Below are 20,400 nucleotides of genomic sequence, written 5' to 3'. Positions count from 1 at the left end.
GCTGAATTCAGATGTTTAAACGAAAAGCTGAAATTTGCACAAGCTTTTAGCTAAAAAAATTAGCTAAGAGCTTGTGAAAATTTGAACTGGTGGTTTTAATCACCAAATTCAGCATGAGTAGACGAATCAAACGACATAAAAACGCAAAGCGGCCAAAAATTACCATATGGAGTTTTACCTTTGAACGGCAGTGTTAACAGTACGCCTACGTCCGTTTACAGCATGCCCTGAATATTCAGTTTCAGGTCCTTTCATATTGAGGACCTCATCAGGTGTTGGCGTGTGCTGCAATTAGGCGTGCTGTTAGGAATTGCATTATCAGCTGGGCGATAATTGGGCGGTTTTTTTCTCAAATACAATGTGAAAGGGCCTTACGCACGCTCTCAGATGCTTTCTCAGAAACTGAGCCTGCCAGAGCCAAGCATTAGAGGACGGGATGGATAGTTTGCGTTGGGGTTATTGGATTAGTGTCCCTGTGAAAGTGGTTATCGTGGTTTGCTTCAAGGTCTAAGTGTGTTGTTTTAATCTAAATCGACGTTTGAGCTTTTCACACTAATGCTTGAGTGTGACATTCGTTAAGTTCTCCGCAGTTGTGTTCACACACGAAAAAAATCAGACGTTTGCAAATCAAGGATAAATCACTTCACAACCCCCTTTCGGTTGCTGATGTGTTCAACACTGAAACTTCAGACAGGCATGTCACGTCAAGTTGGTAGGGTGCCTTGCATACACATAACGCCTCTACCTCGGCTAATTTTCCACTTAGCTGCCAAACACACCCAGTAACCTTACCTTAGGCTTCGCCTTCCACACAGCGTTAACGTTCGTTTAAGGTTTGTTCATGTTCGGTGGCAGGCGCCCAGGTGACCGGCTGAATGCGGTGCGCTCGGGTGGAGGTGGGGTCAATTTGCCCATCGCTCAAAATCAAGTCTAGAATGGGGCTAAAAATCGAGAAAGGGTTACACGTGCCGATGAGTTTTGCATTGAAAAAAGAATGTTGATTAGCGCAGCGAACAATTTAAAGCTCTAATAAGGGTGCTTAAACATATCGCTGTTGGCTGTTTGAAAAACCGGATTGCACAAACACATGACATAGTGCAAACCCAAAGGAAGTTTCATCGTGAGTGGTGATGATGTGCCTCAACGACACGTCTTCAAGAACATGCTCAATTTTAATGCAGCACCAGATTCCGATCCTTTTGTTCATCATACTGATAACTACGAAGAAAGCAACGAAGTTGTACAAAGTACGAAGTTGTTACCTCAGTAACAACTTGAGGTAGCGAGCGACGGGAGCAGGGAGATGAGCTCACTAGTAAAATATATTGTCGCGTCACTCCAAAAAGCATGACACAAGCTCTCGTGGAGCTACTCTTTGTGAACCAGGGTGTTACAAATACGAGGTAATAGTAACAACAGGTGCTGCCTGACATGCGCTTCATATTTCACTGACTTCGAGGGCTGATATATGTCAAATTGTCCAGGAATATTTCTTCTTCTTGGTCCTTGAGCCTTGAATCTTCTTGTCTTGGAGTTGGAGAAGATAAACCTCTGGAATGAAGGCATGAGCTTTGTGAAAATGATCTTCAAACTTTTTGGGGGATTGTAAGCATGACCGGCCATTCGAAAATTAGCTGAAATATATTTTATTTTCACCCGCTGTGCTATCGAGTTATCATGTAATTTGGTAGCACGGTGTTGCGCGATAGTGCTGTCAGGAGCTACCAATATCTTACCTACCGTATTTTTCAGCTCCCGATATTGAAAGTAGCGTCAAGGTGTGAGAGGCGGTAACGTGCTGACTTAGATAATAATGGTGGCATCCTGAATGAGGTTTTGGTATGCCCATGCTGAGATAGTGAGGACCCGTGACCGTAGATTGCACACAGCAATCTGGCCAGGGATTGGTCGGGAATGGTCAGGAATTTGCATCGACACGACTAATACATGGCCGTCTGGGAATGTTCAAGTCTCGACAATCTTCACTGATAATCGAGTGGTGACCAAATTAGATAGCATGGGTTTGAACATGCGCGCTTGCAAACTCTAGAAATAAAACCCCAAGACTTGCATTGCGGTTTCCTTTGGCTACGCGGCGCCGGTCCTGTGGCTAACATAAGGCGGCGGCGAAAGTGAGGACGAAAACAGCGACTTGCCTGACGGATACACATTTGAATGTTGTATGACATAAGCCGTGCGTTTTAAAGGTTAGTGCGGACCGTATATTTCACTTATGCGATTTTCAGATTGATAATAAAAACGTATTAGCACTTACAACAACACAAAGTGGCACTGAAATCTCATTGTAGATCCGAAAAGTAAAGATAAATGAGTATTTACCGTTTTGATGTAACTGCCAATCCATGCAAAGGGGAACCTCAAAGAATGCTGGCAAAATATACGCTGCAGTTTAATATTCGACGGGAACGAACTTATTTTGATAGATTTTCTGAAGCATTATTTCAAGACGGTTGTTCTGGCACGCACCACGCCAGCTACACGATGCACCGGACAACGCCGCTCGGTTAGACGGACCCTGCTTCACTGGACAACGCGGTTTGGTCAAATGGACACTGTCACCCTGCCCCCCCCCCCCCCCCCCGGTTTTCTAGCTCCAGAGCATAGCGTGTGCGCAGGCTCAAAACTTGTTGACATAATTTGTTTGGCAAGTCGCTTCTGGAGGAGGATGAACGCCTTCAGGCAAGCATGAGTCCGCATTTTTTATTTTTGACCTCATTGGGATCCACACTACTGAACATTAAGAGGACCCCTTACACTTTCAGGCAATGAGGCCCGTGGGTAGAACACTTATCGACACATGACCTGATGGGCCATTCCGTCCCAGCGCGGGGTGCTTACCGCCTGTCATTCTGACGACACGGGGCGGGATCTCCCCCGTCAATCCAGAGGCCCTTAGAGGGATGCATCATGCATCGGTCCCCCTCTGACGTGGGCAGGCCCTCAGACCCGGGCAATTAGCCTCGGATCAGCACAGGAGCCCTTATAGGCGCAGAAAGCTCCCGTAGCGTCGCAAGCGATCCAGTGATCGCTGCAGGGACTACACTACAGGCTGAGGGGCCCTCGGCTGAAATGGAGTGGAGCCCCCCCCCCCCCCCCCCCATCCCCACCCAGCACAGAACACCTCTATTGTCTCACTTTGGACCATCATCACGAGTTGGACCAGGCCCTTTGCAACTTGAGTGGGCGGAGGACATACCCTGAGACACACCCCTCCCCCTCCCTGCATCGCCCCTGACGACCATCAAGAGCATCGTGTGTAATGGATGCTCCGGAAGGCAAATGGGTCGATCGGTCGATTACACAGACGCTTTTTGCTTGGCTGTCTTAATGCGGTGCATATTTTAAGCTTGCAGTAATGGACCGGAGACCAATTCAGTCCCTTACGGCGTCGGCCACAAGTTCTGATGATGGAGGCCTAATATTGAGCTATTTGATTAAAAAGGCTGACTTCTGTTTGAAAAGAGGCTAAAACCAAATGTACGGTGAAATGTGCAGCGGAGTGCATGCAATGGTGTACAACATGAACAGTGCATTATTCCCATTGTTCTCACACCTGTAAAACCTGAAATATCCTTCCTTCACGTACTTTTTTAATAACGCAGACCAAAATAGCACGGGAGGCAAAGGTTCGATGCGCTGGTTTCTGAGCTTGTAACCCCCTTTCACGCTAGCGTTGTCGCCACGTACGCTGCGGTCGTTGTGCTTATAGCCACGGTCCCTTGTTTATGGCCGATCGCTTCCTGATCTAAAGCACAGTCTGGGCTGGAGCGCTGCTTTTCTAACATAACTGACATTTAAATCACAAGAGTAGTGAAAAAGCAGTCGGCTTCGAGTTCGGTTCGGATTCGGCAAGTTCGGTTCTCAGTGCGGCTCCAGTTCGGCAAGCTCAGTTCGGTGTTCTCCTAGACCTAAGGATATATCTTTGGATCACAGGCAACCCTTAGCCTTCAGGTACGCCCCATCAATGTTCGGAGCCCCTTTGCGTCTTTATGACCATTTCATACCCTGTCTTGTTTAGCCCGTGCCGGACGCTCCTTTAGGGGCGCCGTCATAAAGGGTGCCTTCGGCGCCCAAGGTGGGCCTCTGCGGGGCCTTTACTTTCTTATTGGAAGAGACATTTGCCCGCAATGCCCTCCTCTCCTCCCTGGATTCCCCGTATGACTACCATGCTGCTCAAGTAAGAATTATTTGATAAAAGATACAACAATTTGGTATTTAGCTTGCATTTCGTATGCATAGCCTTCGTCAAAGTCGCTGGGAACCATTCAAAGTAGGGGTAGAATCGTTCGGCCCGCCACACCGTGCCGATAAATCAGGAGCTCACGGTGCCGAAAAAATGAGGAGCTCGAGGCCTTTCTTGCCCACATTGAGAGCCGGTAAATGTGGTCTCCTGCTACTCAAAATATGTACGTATCTATGGAACTGTTATGGAATGAAGTGTGAAAAGTTCTTCTGACTTCTGACGATTCGCTTCCGACGGCACATTGTCATGCTTAATTGTAGCGATCTAAGCAGATGGTTTGTATAAAACCCATGAATAGCTGCCATTGATCGGCCATGCATATTTCTTCGTTGGCGCAAAAATTTGATGCCATAACCATCAGCACTACCATATCTGGAATGCAGTTTGGAAGCATATTGATCATCATGTAAACTAACGCACACGGGACAAGTAATATATCAGGATACATAAATGTTCAAATGCAGTGACGTGATGTTTCGTTATATTGAGATATCCGGCTATGTGGTCCATATTTGTCATACATAGTTTGTGATTGAAGGCATTTGGATGGAACTTCCATTGCTTTCCCCTTGGACTTGGCTCTCAGCAGTTAAAAAGACCATTGTCGGTTCAAGCACGCAGCTCAATACCAATGTTAAGAACTGGTTGTGTATTCCCATTGATATTCCTAGCGGCTGGCTTATAGCCCTGAATAATACAACTGTATTATTGTTATTACTTCTTGGTATTATCCTTTCTGATTTCTTGTGATGGGTCACCTTTTGAAAGCATGAAATATGAAATGATAATGAGCGTGTGTGGCATCCATTATATCATATAGTAATAATCCCCATATTTACAGGTAAAAGAGCTGTAATACATTCTTGCTGTTAGCATTTGAAAGACTCAGCTTAGCAAACAATAGTTCTTCTGGCATGGCACCTTCTTTTGAGGTAAGCAATGCCTTGGTTCTACCATACTCTGACTTGTTTGGGTTCTTTAGCATCAGGAGCGAGGATAATCATTATTGTTGCAGGCAAGCATTTTTCTGGAATACTTGATTCATGAATTTACAAGTACACATACACAAATTAAAGGAACAACAAACAAAGTTGTGAATAGAAATATGCAGCACCCAGAATGGCATGCACATAAAACAAGCTATGTTATAGTAATAAGGCAGGACCATTAACACCATGCTTTCAGATCTTGAGCATATGTTCATGGAGTTTATGCCACAAAATTCACTTCTGTAAATCCATGCAACCTGTCATGCACATATGAACCTGGTAAGCTTACATTGTAGTGATGTACTGCATTCTGCATGTTTGCATCATCCACTGAGTGTTGTTTGAAATGAAATGAGACTGCACTGTTTTGAAAATGTGTCTTATCTTCCTGTTGGCTGTGTTTGTCTGTTGCAGGGCAGCCAGGGCTCTGCTGGCAGCAGAGACCATGTGATATTTGATGCATCCAAAGGGGAAACATTCCAGATATCTGCTGGCCTTAAAACACTGGCTAGGAAACTGAAGGGAAACTGGAAACCCAGCAGGTGGGTTGTCTTGTAGCATGCAGACTTGTGTTCAGTGATGTAGCAATTCTGGATCATCTTTATATCAGCCTCATTTTGCATCTAGCTTTTTATGGACTTGCTGTGGATGTATCAGGAGGGTTAACACTGGCCATTATAGATAGCACTTCTGTGGACATGTTGAGGGTACCAGGAATCTCGGGACATGTCTAAAGCTTGCATGTTGGGTGACCAGGGCTCAATCTTTTGCATTTCATTGCTTATCACTTAACAATTTGTGGACTGGTTGGCAAGTGGCAAATGTTCAACACTTCATCATCTTGGAATGCATGCTTAGCACCACGCTCATCAGCACATGATTTATTGGAACAAAATCAGGTGTGTCACATGCATGAAGCATGCATGAAGTTGCTTTTGGTTGGTGACATTCATGAAAATCCATGTCCAGCAAACCCTTGTCATTCAAGTCAACTTTTTGGAGCAATTTTGCCCAAGGTTCAGGGGTTTGAACAGGACCAATTTCGATCTTGTCTTAATATCTTCAAATCATAAGGATTTACATATATTGTGTGACATATCTTATGTATTTGATTATGATAATACCTGTATAGAGGAAAGTGAGGTGTGCATTATGAACCAGGTTGATGCCATCTTCTAACAATTCTGCCATTGCCATGCAAATATGATATATGTTCTAGATTTACATACTTCCATGTTACATTGCCATGCCCAACATTTGACACAGCCATTGAAGACATGGTGAGTGTTCTCACAGTGTGCCATGTGCGCGGTTTTCAGCAACGGCGATGAGATCACGGCTGAGGTGTTGGCGGAGGCACGTGTGTTCGTAGTGCCCGGACCGGCCGACAAGTTCAGCGTGCATGAGATCGAGGTGAGCTGGGGGCTCGCACCCTCTTCGGCGGGAGTCCGCCAGAGGCTCAGGCACGGGCTCGCGTGACTGCGTGCTTTGCGTAATGGGATCCAAAGATCACCGTGTCTGACGGGAAGCGAGCTATTTCGTGAAACCTGATTGATGCGGGTCGCGGAATATTCTTAGTGTGATGTAGTGCAGGCTGGTGATTTGGATCTGTCGCGAGCAATTCAGTTTGTGCCAGAGCACCCACAATTTATCCCCCGCCTCAGTGTGCCCTGGCGACATCAATAACGTGCCTGCACACAGCACAACTCGTGACGATCTGCTTGGCACCTCTGCCCCACGCCTGCCAGTCACCTCCCCGAGCTGCGACCGGCCCCCGAGCTCTGCGCTGACTGCCCGGCCTCTCGGCAGGCGATGAAGCGGTACGTGGCTGGACGGCGGCAGCCTGCTGGTGCTGCTCGGCGAGGGCGGCGAGAAGCGCAGTCGCACGAACATCAACTATCTGCTGGAGGAGTACGGCATGAGTATCAACAGCGGTGAGAACGCGGCGCTGGGGAGGGCGGCAGCGGCGGCAGCGGCGAGAGCCCCAGGAACATCGATAGCGGTCAGGGCAGGGCTGCGGAGGATGACATGACGGGACGTGTTCGCCGGTAGCGGTAAGCGGTGCGTCGAGCAGTATTCTTTTTCGAAAGAAATGGGGAAAATTGCACGTGCTTATCAATTGCACCAAATTCGTAAAATATGAGACCCACTACTCGATAAAAAGACAGTAGTATTAGCCTAATTCCTCGGAAAAAAAACAGGAGAATGGAAATATAGTTAGTTGATTCTTCGGCGACATGCCTTTATCGGAACAATAACAGTTATTTCTAGTTGTTTAAGACTTCTACCATTGTTTCGATGAAGGTATGTTGCCGAAATACCAACCTAGCTATATCTCCATTCTCCTACTTTTGCCGAGAAATCAGGCTAATACTACTGTCTTACCTACGTGAATAGTGTTCCTTACTAATGCGCTGAACAACTTACGTAATGAGACTTCTGTGGGTGGATTTATGGATTTATTCACGCAGTGGAAGTATCCACTCCGCTTACAGGGGACACTTTTGTCGGTTTGTGTACGATACTCACGCTCTAACAGCTGCTGCTACAACATGATACGACTGAACTTACAGCGATATCTTTCCATACATCGCTTGGCATTATTCTTGGTTTAGTGACACGTCTTCAGCCGTTGAATAGAAATGGCTTGCGAAGCAAAAAAAAGAGACATGCACCCATCCAAATTTGCTTGTCAGCGCGAAACATACGTATGCCTTATTGACTGAGCTGTCTAGCACAAGAAACATGATTATCAACGTGGTCCTTCCACGAACTGATTAGAGCCATGCAACAATCTTCACTTGAATGTGCTCCCCGGTAGGCCGTTGTGCACAGGCTTCTGGCAATCTCGCCGGCGGATATTTTTGCCTCAGCGACTGGCGCTCTTGCCCTGCGCAAGTTGTCGCATTCCTGGAAGATTTGCTGGCATCTATGCTGGCTTAACGGCTCTGGTACAGGCAATCTCCTTTCGTGATTGAAGCACTTCGTCTGCATTGTGCGCGTGGTAAATGCCCTAGGGGTGAATGAATTTTTGAATGGAGTTGTCTGGATTTAATCTCACCGGCCGCGTGTCAGACACAAAACTGTAATTACGCTTCTGCGTGGGCCTTGTAACCACATGTAAAACTACTTGATTGTCCCTGGCCGGCGAGGGTTTTGCCGCCAGAGACAATCTAGACCAACGTCAGTTAAGATAATCAGGAATAATGTAATATTCGAACATCAATAATGTAATATTCGGCATAATTCGACAAGAATAATGTCAATATTCGACAAGTGGCGTCAGACATCGTGCAGTACATCACGTCATGCCGCCCGTCCTGAGCGTCCCCTCTCTGTGTGCAGTAGTGGCTTGAAAGTCGCTTTTGCAAAAGAGCTTTGCAACCAGGGTCTGGGATTCCCCTCATGCTGTGTTGGTTTTACCCTTCGTTTGTGGCTCACAATGCTACGCAAAGCCTGCTGCTCTCCACATTGTGTGAAGAGTCCCAATGACGTCACCTTCTCCGGCTTGGTGATTGCTGTTTGTGTCTGTGACGACCGCGATCGGCCGTCTGCCAGTCCCGTGCTGCGCGGCGCCTCCGGCGTCTGCGGCCGCCCACCGCCTGCCGTGTCCACCGGCAGCAGTCTCCGCCGGGCCGGAGTGCCTTGCCGTGTTGCCGCTCTCTCCTGACGCCGACACGCACCCGAGATCCCTCTGACAGCCCCCCCCCCCCCCCGCCGCCCCTCTGACAGCTGTGCGTGCTGCCCCTGTGGGCGGCCCCCCGGCGCTGGCGCACGAGGCGCGCCCGTGTGACGTGGCAGCCACGGGGCTGCCTGGCCGCGGCCAGTGCCGCTGTCTCCCGTTGTGTGGGTCACTGACCACCGCAGGCGTACGCTCGGATGAGATTCCGCGCTGTTGGACATGATTTTGTGCAAGGCTGCGTCTGACTGCTTTCGCCTGATGTTAAATGTTTTGTGCAGGCAGCCGTGTTCATTATTTTGCGTTTCTTTTTGTTCATTGTATTGTGTGGCGCTGCTTCGGTTTCATCGCGCATATTCCCTCATCGTGGGTGGCGTATCGCCTCATCACACGCTGTACCTCCCCAGATGCTGTGGTGCGGTCCCAGTACTACAAGTACTTCCACCCCAAGGAGTGTTACGTATCGAACGGCATTCTGAACCGTGCTCTGAGCCAGATGGCGGGCAAGAGCATTCCCGGAATGGGGATGGACGAGGATGGCAACAACACACAGTGAGTGCCGCTCCGTCGGAGCACCGGAGCCTCTGCAAACAGCTCGAGATGGCCCGATGGGTTTTGGCTGTTTGCGCCAGCAATGCAGCTGCGCTGATGGAACATACACTAACGCACTTATGGAGCTTCCCAGAATATCTCAAGCTCGGAACGGTACGTGCTTACGGCTCGCATCAAGGTGCGTGGCTTGCATTCCATATTCACGCAACCTTTTTTCGTTCGTGTTCAGCTAATGCGGTAGGCAACCTTCAAGCAAGAATTTGCAAAATCCTTTAAGGTCGCCGGACACTTATTGCCTACCACGGCCCCGACCGGCCTCCTGCGTGGATGCTTCAACGCTATCCGACCTCCCTTTAGTCGATCATTTGTGTGCGCGCCTGCCGTAGCAGTCTGTATTCAGCGGCCGTGTCAGCACCACTGTGCAGCGCTGCTGCGCTGGCCGGTGCCGTGAACCGGCCGCCTGCCGCAGGGCTCTGGTTTACCTGTACCCGTTCGGCGCCTCTATCAACGTGGTGAAGCCGGCTGTGCCCCTGCTCTCCACCGGCAGCGTCGCCTTCCCGGGTAACAGACCGGTACGTGCTTCCCGTCACCGGTGCGTGCTCGTGATGTGCGGATAGTGTTCCCGATCTCTGGTACGTGATCCCGATCTTTGGTACGTGCTCCTTATCTGTGATACGTGCTCCCGATCTTCGATACATGCTCCCGATGTCTCTGGTATATGGCCCCGATCTCTGATATGTTGTCCGGATCTCTGGCGCATGTTCCCGATCTCTGGTACGTGCTCCCGATCTCTGGTGTGTGCTCGGGATATCTAGTACGTGTTCCCGATCTCTGGTGCGTGCGCCCTTTTTTATTCCTAATTCGGACCTCTGGCGCATGTTTCCGATCTCAGGTACGTGTTCTCGATCTTGATGTGTTCTCGTGATATCTAGTACGTGTTCCCTATCTCTGATGCGCGCGCCCGATCTCAAGCACGTATTTCGGATCTCCTGTACATGTTCCCGATCTCAGCTACGTGCTCCCGATCTTCAGTGCGTTTTCCCGATAGCCGATATGTGCTTCCGATCTCTGGTACGTGCTCCCGATCCCTGGTATGTAGCTCGTGGTGCACGTCCCTGACCCCGGTGCGTGCTCTGTATGTATAACACTCATGCTTGTACTTCTAAACTTTTGGGACTCGTCTCCGTCCTCTTGTTTCGTCCATCTGCAGTCCTTATAGATGATTCTGCATGCTTGATTATCACCTTTTTGTTCCGGAAATAACTTTTCCGGCGCAGCGTAAACATGTCTGATATTTAAGACAACTCCGCCTGGAAAGCCGAGACGGATCCACTGCGTTCCAGATCTGCGGTCTGTACCAGAACGAGGCTGGCGGCAAGATCGTCGCGCTGGGCTCTGTGGCCATGCTGTCCGACCAGTACCTGGACAAGGAGGAGAACAGCAAGATCAAGGATGTGCTGTTCGATATCCTGACCCGACCCGAGGTCATCGCTCTGAACAAGATCGACGCCGGAAACCCGGAGGTGAGGACGATGTCACGACTCCTGCGTGAAAAGACAGCGTGGTTTCGGTGGAGCATGGATCATTGCTCGTGTAGGGGCGTTACATGCTCCCTTGCCAGTGGCTGCATGCTGCTAGAACAGTGGGGGGGGGGGGGGGGGCGGTCCAGGCGGAAGCTCGGGATCTGTGAATGGCCTGGTGTTGTGTTGAACCGTGCTGAACCGTGCTCTCAGCGACCTCATGGTCTGGTTCTGCCGCTTTTGGCTTTATTTTAAACGAAGCGATGGCCTGTCTCCGGCACACATCACTTGCGGAGTCTGCGCAGTCAGACAATTGCACATATGCCGCAATGGTATGTCCCCGCCACACATCATTTGCGGGGTCGGCGCAGTTAATCAACTGCACAGGTAGCCACAACGGCATGTCTCCGCCACACATCGCCTGCCGCGTCTGCGCAGTTGGCCAATTACCTCCCGTCATTAGGTGCACACAAGTTTTGCAGCGCCTCACATGCTCAAGGCAGTGCGTGAAATTGGCAGAGCAGGCCTCATTGAATGCTCTGCAAGTTCTATAACTTCTCCGACTGAACTTCACTTCTTTGATCAGCGGCATAAGCGCAAGAAAGATTGTAAGACGAAGACACGCAATCGTGCAATACTCTCTCTCACTTTTAGAGAGTCATTGAATATCTACCAACACGAAGTGCCGTGGTGAGTTCAAAGAGTCTTGTCCAGAGAAACACGTCGGGTATCTCTCTGACCCGGCTGTACTCTGTGTAGCCCGTCACCATGGCAACAGGACTGCCATCCGGTGATTGGTTGCCGTCGGCCGGCCGTGCCGCAGCGGAAGCCCTTACTGCGCGGCCTGGTGGCGCCAACCTCCAGGCCGCCGCGCCCTGCCGTCTGACGATCATTAACGGGTTCCGGGTACCCCCCCCCCCCCCTCCCACCGCCGCCTGGGTCGGGTCAAATGGTGCCGCCGCCGCCGGGCGGTCTGCCGCGATCGGCCTCGGCCCAAGGGCGCAGCGAGACGGATGCCTGACGCCGTCGCGGACCCGTGGACTGTGAACTAGTAACGCATCATAGCCCCGACACGTTGCGCTTGATAGTAATGCTACTTATTGGCAGGGGGGGGGGGACGTCGCAGCCATCGTCCAAGGCCATTGGACGTCGCTCTCACAGCGATTGCCGTGGCGGCGATGGAACTCTGTGCCAGCAGCCGGGCTCGAACTCACGACACTACGCATGCGGTCAGGGGCGAACGCTCTACCAACCAGTCTGCGCCACCTCTCATGGTCTACCTCGGGTCGGTCATGTTCGTCTCATGACATCGGCGTTGTCGCCTGAAGTCCTGCCGTCTGCTCTACCGCAGTTTTCCCACTAATGAGTGGGCGCTAGGAACGGTACTTTAAGCCTGATCCGAGCGAAGAAAATGCTGTTAACGTTGGCGTGTTATGCCGTTTTATGATCGGGTTCGCCAGACTGGGGGAAGATTTAGTCTGTTCACGAAGACTGTCGTCGCAGCCAAACTTTGACGATTTCAACATTTTCCCCTACATCGTTGGCGACAGAGATGTACTACTCGCTGCCACTGAATCGCCAAACAATTGCGTAATCGCTTAAACTATTTAAACCATGCCTGCATGCGGGCGATCGCTGCAGCTACTGTTGGCATACAGCTGTCGGTTGGTCGGATTATCTTGAACCTTCGTCACCTGTTCGGCTGTCTTTCCATCTGTGTGCTGCTGCATCAGCAGCAAACATACACGCCCCCATGTGTTTCCTTTCTAAATGATAACCGTAACCTTATGCACGGAGCGACGTCATGTTCCGCTCTGCGCTGTGGCTAATGTAGTCCTTGGAATCATTAGGAAGCCGTCACGCACGTGCTGACGTCTCCCCCGTGTTTCCAGAACAGCACTTCAACAAGAAACCTCCACAAGGGCCAGTTCGGACTATCACGCTCCCAGTGACGTCATATGTCTTGTGTTGCCAGAACAAGCGAATCCTACCAGATCCCGTCGACGGCTGTCCTGGCGGAGCGGCCGTATGCTGTCAGTGATCCCATATGTTCTGCGTTGCCAGATCAGCGACTACAGCCAGATCCCGTGGACGGCTGTCTTGGCAGAGCAGCTGCGTGCTGTCAGTGATTCCATGAGTTCTGCGTTGCCAGATCAGCGACTACAGCCAGATCCCGTGGACGGCTGTCCTGACAGAGCGGCCGCGTGCTGTCAGTGATCCCATGATGTTCTGCGTTGCCAGATCAGCGACTACAGCCAGATCCGTGGACGGCTATCCTGGCGGAGCGGCTGCGTGCTGTCAGTGATTCCATGAGTTCTATGCGTTGCCAGATCAGCTACTACAAGCCGATCCCGTCGACGGCTATCCTGCGGGAGCGGCCGCGCGTCTGTCTGCAGGAGTCGGAGAGCGTGCCGGCCGACTACACCAAGCTGTTCGACACGCAGGTCTTCTCCATCAACACCCGTCTGGTGCCGCAGGTCGGTCGGCGTGGCCATCTCCCTTACTCGTGATGATGGCCCCGTGTTCGTCTCGTTTTTTTTTTGGTGCGGTTTTGGCATTGGGCAGACCTCCGCGGGCTGAATAGCTAGGAGAGGAGGCAGCGACTGTCTCGTGGGGTTATGTCGACGGCGGATGAAGTGTTGAGGTGAACTGTCACACGTCAGGTCAAGACCAGCGTCAAGACAAACCTCTGCGGCTGAATGGCTGGGAGAGGAGGCAGCGACTGTCTCGTGGTTATGTCGACGGCGGATGAAGTGTTGAGGTGAACTGTCACACGTCAGGTCAAGACCAGCGTCAAGGCAAACCTCTGCGGGCTGAATGGCTGGAGAGGAGGCAGCGACTGTCTCGTGGGGTTATGTCGACGGCGGATGAAGTGTTGAGGTGAACTGTCACACGTCAGGTCAAGACCAGCGTCAAGACAAACCTCTGCGGGCTGAATGGCTGAGAGAGGAGGCAGCGACTGTCTCGTGTGGTTATGTCGACGGCGGATGAAGTGTTGAGGTGAACTGTCACACGTCAGGTCAAGACCAGCGTCAAGGCAAACCTCTGCGGGCTGAATGGCTGGAGAGGAGGCAGCGACTGTCTCGTGGGTTATGTCGACGGCGGATGAAGTGTTGAGGTGAACTGTCACACGTCAGGTCAAGACCAGCGTCAAGACAAACCTCTGCAGGCTGAATGGCTGGGAGAGGAGGCATCGACTGTCTCGTGGGGTTATGTCGACGGCGGATGAAGTGTTGAGGTGAACTGTCACACGTCAGGTCAAGACCAGCGTCAAGGCAAACCTCTGCGGGCTGAATGGCTGAGAGAGGAGGCAGCGACTGTCTCGTGGGGTTATGTCGACGGCGGATGAAGTGTTGAGGTGAACTGTCACACGTCAGGTCAAGACCAGCGTCAAGGCAAACCTCTGCGGGCTGAATGGCTGGGAGAGGAGGCAGCGACTGTCTCGTGGGGTTATGTCGACGGCGGATGAAGTGTTGAGGTGAACTGTCACACGTCAGGTCAAGACCAGCGTCAAGGCCCGCCCACACCTTGCGGATTGACTGCGGATTCTGCAGCCTGTTGTCGCACACTAGAGGTAGCGTTCTGAGCTTTTTTGGCCGCGCTTTACGGACCTTGCGGGCTTAAATATTGCATCTCTTGTCTTCAACAGCTGACGACTGCAGAACCTGCAGCGGATTATGCAGCCAGTCTGCCGGGTATGAACTGGCTGTAACGCATTGTAAGATTAAGTGTTTTGCGTGTCACTAACAGCCACCTGCCACGTATGAGCGCTTGGGCACTCAGTGATCAGCTCCCTCCACTCTTGTCTTAAACCAGTGGTCACCGTGGTTCTGGCCGCAGCCGCTTCACACGAAGTACCCCTCACCCCTCCTCCGGTGATCATTTGCTGTAAAGGGATCGAGTTGTGCGCGACGCTGTGTTGTAGGCCGGCCCAGCATCTCGGTGATGCGGCTCCCTCGTCGTCAGCCGGGCGTGCCAGGTGCTGTGTCAGATGCAGACAGTCGTACCACGGGGCTGGTTGGGACCCGCAGACCGGCGGGGCGGCCTTTGTGTCGTGCAGTTGGTCACGTAGCGCACGTGACGACGCTTTCCAGGCGTTGTTCTTTGCGATGCGTTCGTCACTCCAGGCAGGGCGATGCGCCGCTGCTGGCAGCGACCGAGTCGCGCTGGGAGCTGAGCGTGTACGTCATGTGACACCGGCTCCTCCTCGACAGGCGATCGAGTCGTACGAGAAGCTGGGCGTCAAGCACGAGCCGCTGAAGCTGATCACGCCGCAGTTCGAGACGCCGCTGCCGCCGCTGCAGCCCGCCGTGAGTGCCGACTCGGGGCGACGAGTCACGAGTCAGGGGTGGCCAGACTCGACTCAGGCGGCTTGCGGGCCGCTCCTCCTGAGCGCCAGCCGCCGTCGCTCGAGATCGGTTTCGCCGCGCTGGTGCGATTGGCTAGCGCCGCGGGACATTGCCAGGCCCGGCTTGTACGTGGTCTGTGTTTGTAATGCATTAAAAGCTGATGGGTCCACTTACGTCGGGGCTTCTATTGGCCCGTCATCATGCATGATGCATTTAGGGAAATTGGGCTGTGCTGGCAGTACGAAAAGGCTGGAATGCAGTGGCATGAAGGTATGACAATGGACATGGTCAGCGCAAGAGTGCATATTTGCGATGCTGGGCAAGCATAAGCTTGTCAGCCGCGCTGGCCGGACTTACCGCTGTGCAGCAATACAAATATGTGGTATTAAATGAGTCATGAAATATAGTTTGCATCAGCATTAAAAACTGGGGCAATCACACAGAGAACCGTACTTTTTCGGTCGTGTTCCGTCTACTGAAAACTCAGAGTCACGCCCTGAAACTGGAGTGTTCTAGTCCAGGTCTCTTCAGTGTTGTAGGAGCCCAGAACGTCACCGACTTAGTGCAATACAGTTTCCCTTAACCGGCCTTGCAAAGTCGGAGTATGTCCGAAGACGTTATCTCCCGTGCATGACAGTCCAATCAATTCGAGTTCAACGGACGGCACAATTCACGTGCTTCCTGAATTTAATCGTTTCCTATCCAGTCAGAAATCCATCAGATAGATGCGAATTAAATACATGTTTTTGCATGGCGAATCGCGGTGAGGATGACCATTGTCACAACTCATCAGGGCCGGGGTCCAGGATCTGGCCTAATGAGGCCAACATTTTGAATAACGTACCTCCGCCCCAAAACATTATTTCTGAGGAGAACATGCCGACTTTGTCACTGTTTTGAAGCCGGCTAGCGCGGTCTGTGCTCTGAGCCAGCCGTCGCAGTGCGATGTCTTCACGTGGGCCGACGCTGACGGGCCGGAGCTCTACCAATCTATCCATCTAAATCTATCCACGTACCTAAAACTATGATGAAGCCGGACCAGAAGTGTTATGCACATCCCTGCGTGCTGGGTAAGCGTTGCCTGCTCCTCACCTGCAGTACATGGCGGTTTGTATGTCGCTGGCGCACGACAGCTGAGGATGAAGCAGTAGCCCGTACCTTGCCTTCTGTCGGCCTCACGGACCGTGCGAGGACTACTGCTATCCTGATTCACGAAGGGCCGATCCTTCCCAACCTTGCTTGCTTCCCTCCTCGATGCTCCGGTACGATGGCTGTTGCAACACCACGAAAATCGGTGGGCAATATGGTGTTTTCTCAAGCCGTGCGACATGGGCTACTTGTTTGGTGTTTGCTGCGCCAGAAATTTTCCAGTTTTCCACCTGACCAATTCAGGCATTACGGCCACATGCTTGTCTGTAAGTATGTTGCTTTTATCGTGATAAGCTGGCATTGGTTTCACGGCTTGGGAAGGCTACAAGCATGATATTACGCAGCGTCTAGTTTTGTGAGCTTTCGGCTCTCGTGTTAAAGTAGTATACATTTGGTGACTGTGGCGTGCGGTTAGGCGCTGAAGGTGTATGGTTATTTAGCGACTGAGGCGCTGGCAAAATTACCCGCCCGGAAGCCATGATGCAGTTCAGTATATCTTTGCGCTTTCAAGCCGTCGTCCTCCAGGCATTGTAACCCATGCATTGTCGTTTGCGAGCTATGGGAATCCGTCGTGCTTGCTCACAGCTCCTGTTTGTGTGCCCCGCGTGTCGTGAGTCCTCTACTGTATTCCCTGGATCCCTGGCAGTGTCTGGTGTTTGGTGAATGACGTCAAGTGTCCATTGATTCCTCCCTTTTTCTGTTGCCTCCGTTGTAAGACGTCGGATGTTCCCACCGTCGTCCCGCGAGCTGTCATGGTTTGACGTCACACCCTTTGCGTGACGTCAGATATTTCCGCCGGCGTTCCGCGAGCTGCCGCACCCGCCGCTCGAGCTGTTTGACCTGGACGAGGCCTTCAGCAGCGAGAAGTCGCGGCTGGCGCAGGCCACCAACAAGTGCAACGACTCCGACCTGGAGTACTACGCCCGCGAGTGCGGTGACGTCATGGGTGCGTGGGCGAGGGGGAGGGGCGGGTGGCGGCCGCCGCCGCTGCCTCCACCGGTGGTCTGTGTGGAAATGAGTCGTGCTGCTCTTCCCAGACGTGTTTTGCCTCGCCATGGCGCCTGTGATCGGGAAGGCTTTTATAGGATTTGGCGGTGTGTTCATTCTGGTTTCCGAAACGTGATCCCTGACCGTTCGTTCGGGGAGCTGTTTTCTTCAGGAGTAGGCGATTGGGTGGCGAATTTTCTGACGATATACTTCAGATGGGTTAGGATCGGGGTGATCTTTGCTGTCCTCAGAACTGTGCCGAGGTCGTATGATCTCCAGCCTCTGTCGGCGAGTCTTTGCACCTCTTCTTTCCCCCTGCCTCCTCCCCCCCTCCCCGCATTGCCTCTGGCTTCCTCTCCGCACAGTTCGTGACCTCGTGCTGTTGTGTCCCATCGTCAGGAATCACCGTGAAGCTGCCGCCCGACTCGCGCAGCGCCAAGCACATCCTGGAGTACACTCTGTTCCAGCTGGTGGAGTTCAGGAAGCTGAACCAGGTGCGGTCCGGCCAGAGTCGGAGAGCACAGGGCCGAGTGTTGCGGACACGTGCAGCGCGTTGTTCTTACTGATTCGCGGCAACGTTTTGGAGAGCCACGCCTGTGTGTTGTAACTCACTGAGTCCCAACATGCGTTGGATGTCAGGTGACAATCTATTCTTTTGGAGTGGCTGTTGTGTCGGCCAGTTTGTAAAGACCGGCTTACGCCGAATACTCGCAACGGAACATTGACTGCACAGTGATATAGGGGGACAAGAAAGCATTACTCCATGATAAAAAGCAGTGAGACGGCACCATCCCTCACCCGTGTCGCTGACGTTGACCAGTTTGAGAGCGTTAGATGGTGCGCCCCCTCTGACTGGAGACCTCGTTTCAGGAGTTCGACACCGGGTATTACGAGCAGCAGGAGGTTATGGAGTAGCCGGCAGTCCGGCGGCCGTTGGTGCGAGGGCGGGGTCAGTCTGCTCCCCTCAGTCCGGCAGTCTGATGGCCGCGGCGTTGGTGCAGGGGCGGGTCGTCGACCCCTCATCCCGGCCGTGGTGCGAGCCATCTACGCCCTCAGCCCGGCGGCCGTCGGTGCGAGGGGCGGGGTCAGTCTGACGCCCCTCATCCGTGGCCGTCGGTGCGAGGGGCGGGGTCAGTCTGACCCCTCAGCCCGGCGGCCGTCGGTGCGAGGGGCGGGGTCAGTCTGACGCCCTCAGCCCGGCGGCCGTCGGTGCGAGGGCGGGGTCAGTCTGACGCCCCTCAGCCCGGTGGCCGTCGGTGCGAGGGGCGGGGTCAGTCTGACGCCCCTCAGCCCGGTGGCCGTCGGTGCGAGGGCGGGGTCAGTCTGACGCCCCTCAGTCCGGTGGCCGTCGGTGCGAGAGCGGGGTCAGTCTGATGCCCCTCAGCCCGGTGGCCGTCGGTGCGAGGGCGGGGTCAGTCTGACGCCCCTCAGCCCGGCGGCCGTCGGTGCGAGGGCGGGGTCAGTCTGACGCCCCTAGTCCGGCGGCCGTCGGTGCGAGGGCGGGGTCAGTCTGACGCCCCTCAGCCCGGCGGCCGTCGGTGCGAGGGGCGGGGTCAGTCTGACGCCCCTCAGTCCGGCGGCCGTCGGCGCGAGGGCGGGGTCAGCCTGACGCCCCTCCGCCCGTGCCGCCGACCAGCCACTCACTGTGCTGTGGGAAGCCGGGCTCGGCCTTCGCTCGGGGCTGAGCTCGGTCTCGGCTGCCGGGGCGCCCAGCCGGACCTCGCCGGTACAGTGTGGGTCCCAGCCGCCCCTTCTGTTGCAACTCCCGACATGATCCTTGTCGATCCGAACCGTTTTTGGATTTCTCATGTCCCGCATTTGCCCCTCCGGGCTATTGCTCTCAATTATGTCGGCTATATATCAGCTGTTTTGTCTAGATCTGACAGGATTCCGTCCTTGAACTCTTCCGGTCCTTTGAACTCCCAGACGTCAGCGAGGTGTCCTTCATCCGGCCCTGGACCTCAGATGTCCCTGGTGCATCTGCGAGTGACGGACCTGCACATGGTGACCCTGCCACGCAGCTCGCGTGACGTCAGCGGGACCGGGATCCCTCAGACTGCTCCCCCGCTGCTCCGATGGTGCTTCGGCGGTTCCGAAGGCGCGGCGGGGTTTGCTAGCGCGGTTTGATTTTGTGGATTGGGGCTCAGCTGCCAGATGACGGTAGACTTCCGCTGTGATATCCGTCGTATTAGTTTCGTTGTGGGATCGACCACGCCATATTCAGATGGGAGGATCGAATAGTCGGCAGAACTCGTGCACGACATCACGAATATGAAATGCGGGGTTTCGTGGAGTTCATTGTTGCGGGAGCTGTGGTCCTTGTGGACGTTCCCCTCGGCTCTCTCGCTGTGCTGATCGTGGTTTGTGACCTCGATAAGTCGCGCTGGCTTGTGTCACGTCACATCGCCGTCTGCACGCACCACGCACTCCTGACCTTGGCGTGTAGTATGTACCTAGTCGCTACGCCCGGTGGGGCTGGCGTTGGGTTGTGAACACCTGACAACTTTCTAGTCATATTGTGGAACATGCTTTTTGTCGTTGCTGTCATTTTGACATTTTATGAGTACCTTCTGCGTGAGTCATTGCAGGAAGATTCCTATTTAGCTTTTGTGGTGTGAAGCATATTGATGAGATTGCATTTCAAGTACTTGTTTGTCGTTATTTGAAATATTGACTCGGTTGTGAGCATGATCTCTCTGGCCAGTGTTTTATTTACAGCAGAATTGTCCGGGCCTCTTATGTCGCCGTTTGATACAAGTTTTGTGTAGGGCGCGGTTCTTTGAGTTACGTGTTATATCTATCACTGCGAGATCTATAATGTAAATGCAACGTCACCTTTTTGGTCACAGCCGGTGACCGTGACCGTAACCGCGTGGTCTCGCTCTTCACCGCTCGCCGCGCCGCTAGCCTG

The 20,400-nt window shown here is 52.9% G+C and overlaps 1 pseudogene; it reads left to right on the top strand.

Annotated features, from left to right (window-relative positions):
* The first annotated feature begins 4,733 nt into the window (after nucleotides 1–4,733).
* LOC119106282 (intraflagellar transport protein 52 homolog) lies at nucleotides 4,734–18,433 on the top strand (annotated as a pseudogene).
* Nucleotides 18,434–20,400: the final 1,967 nt, after the last annotated feature.

The sequence above is a fragment of the Pollicipes pollicipes genome, unplaced genomic scaffold (genome assembly GCF_011947565.3).
Source record: "Pollicipes pollicipes isolate AB1234 unplaced genomic scaffold, Ppol_2.1 Scaffold_6138;HRSCAF=7277_pilon_pilon_pilon, whole genome shotgun sequence".
NCBI lineage: Eukaryota > Metazoa > Arthropoda > Thecostraca > Pollicipedomorpha > Pollicipedidae > Pollicipes > Pollicipes pollicipes.
The sequence above is the reverse complement of the archived record's forward strand: the minus strand, read 5'-3'. Positions and strand labels throughout refer to the sequence as shown.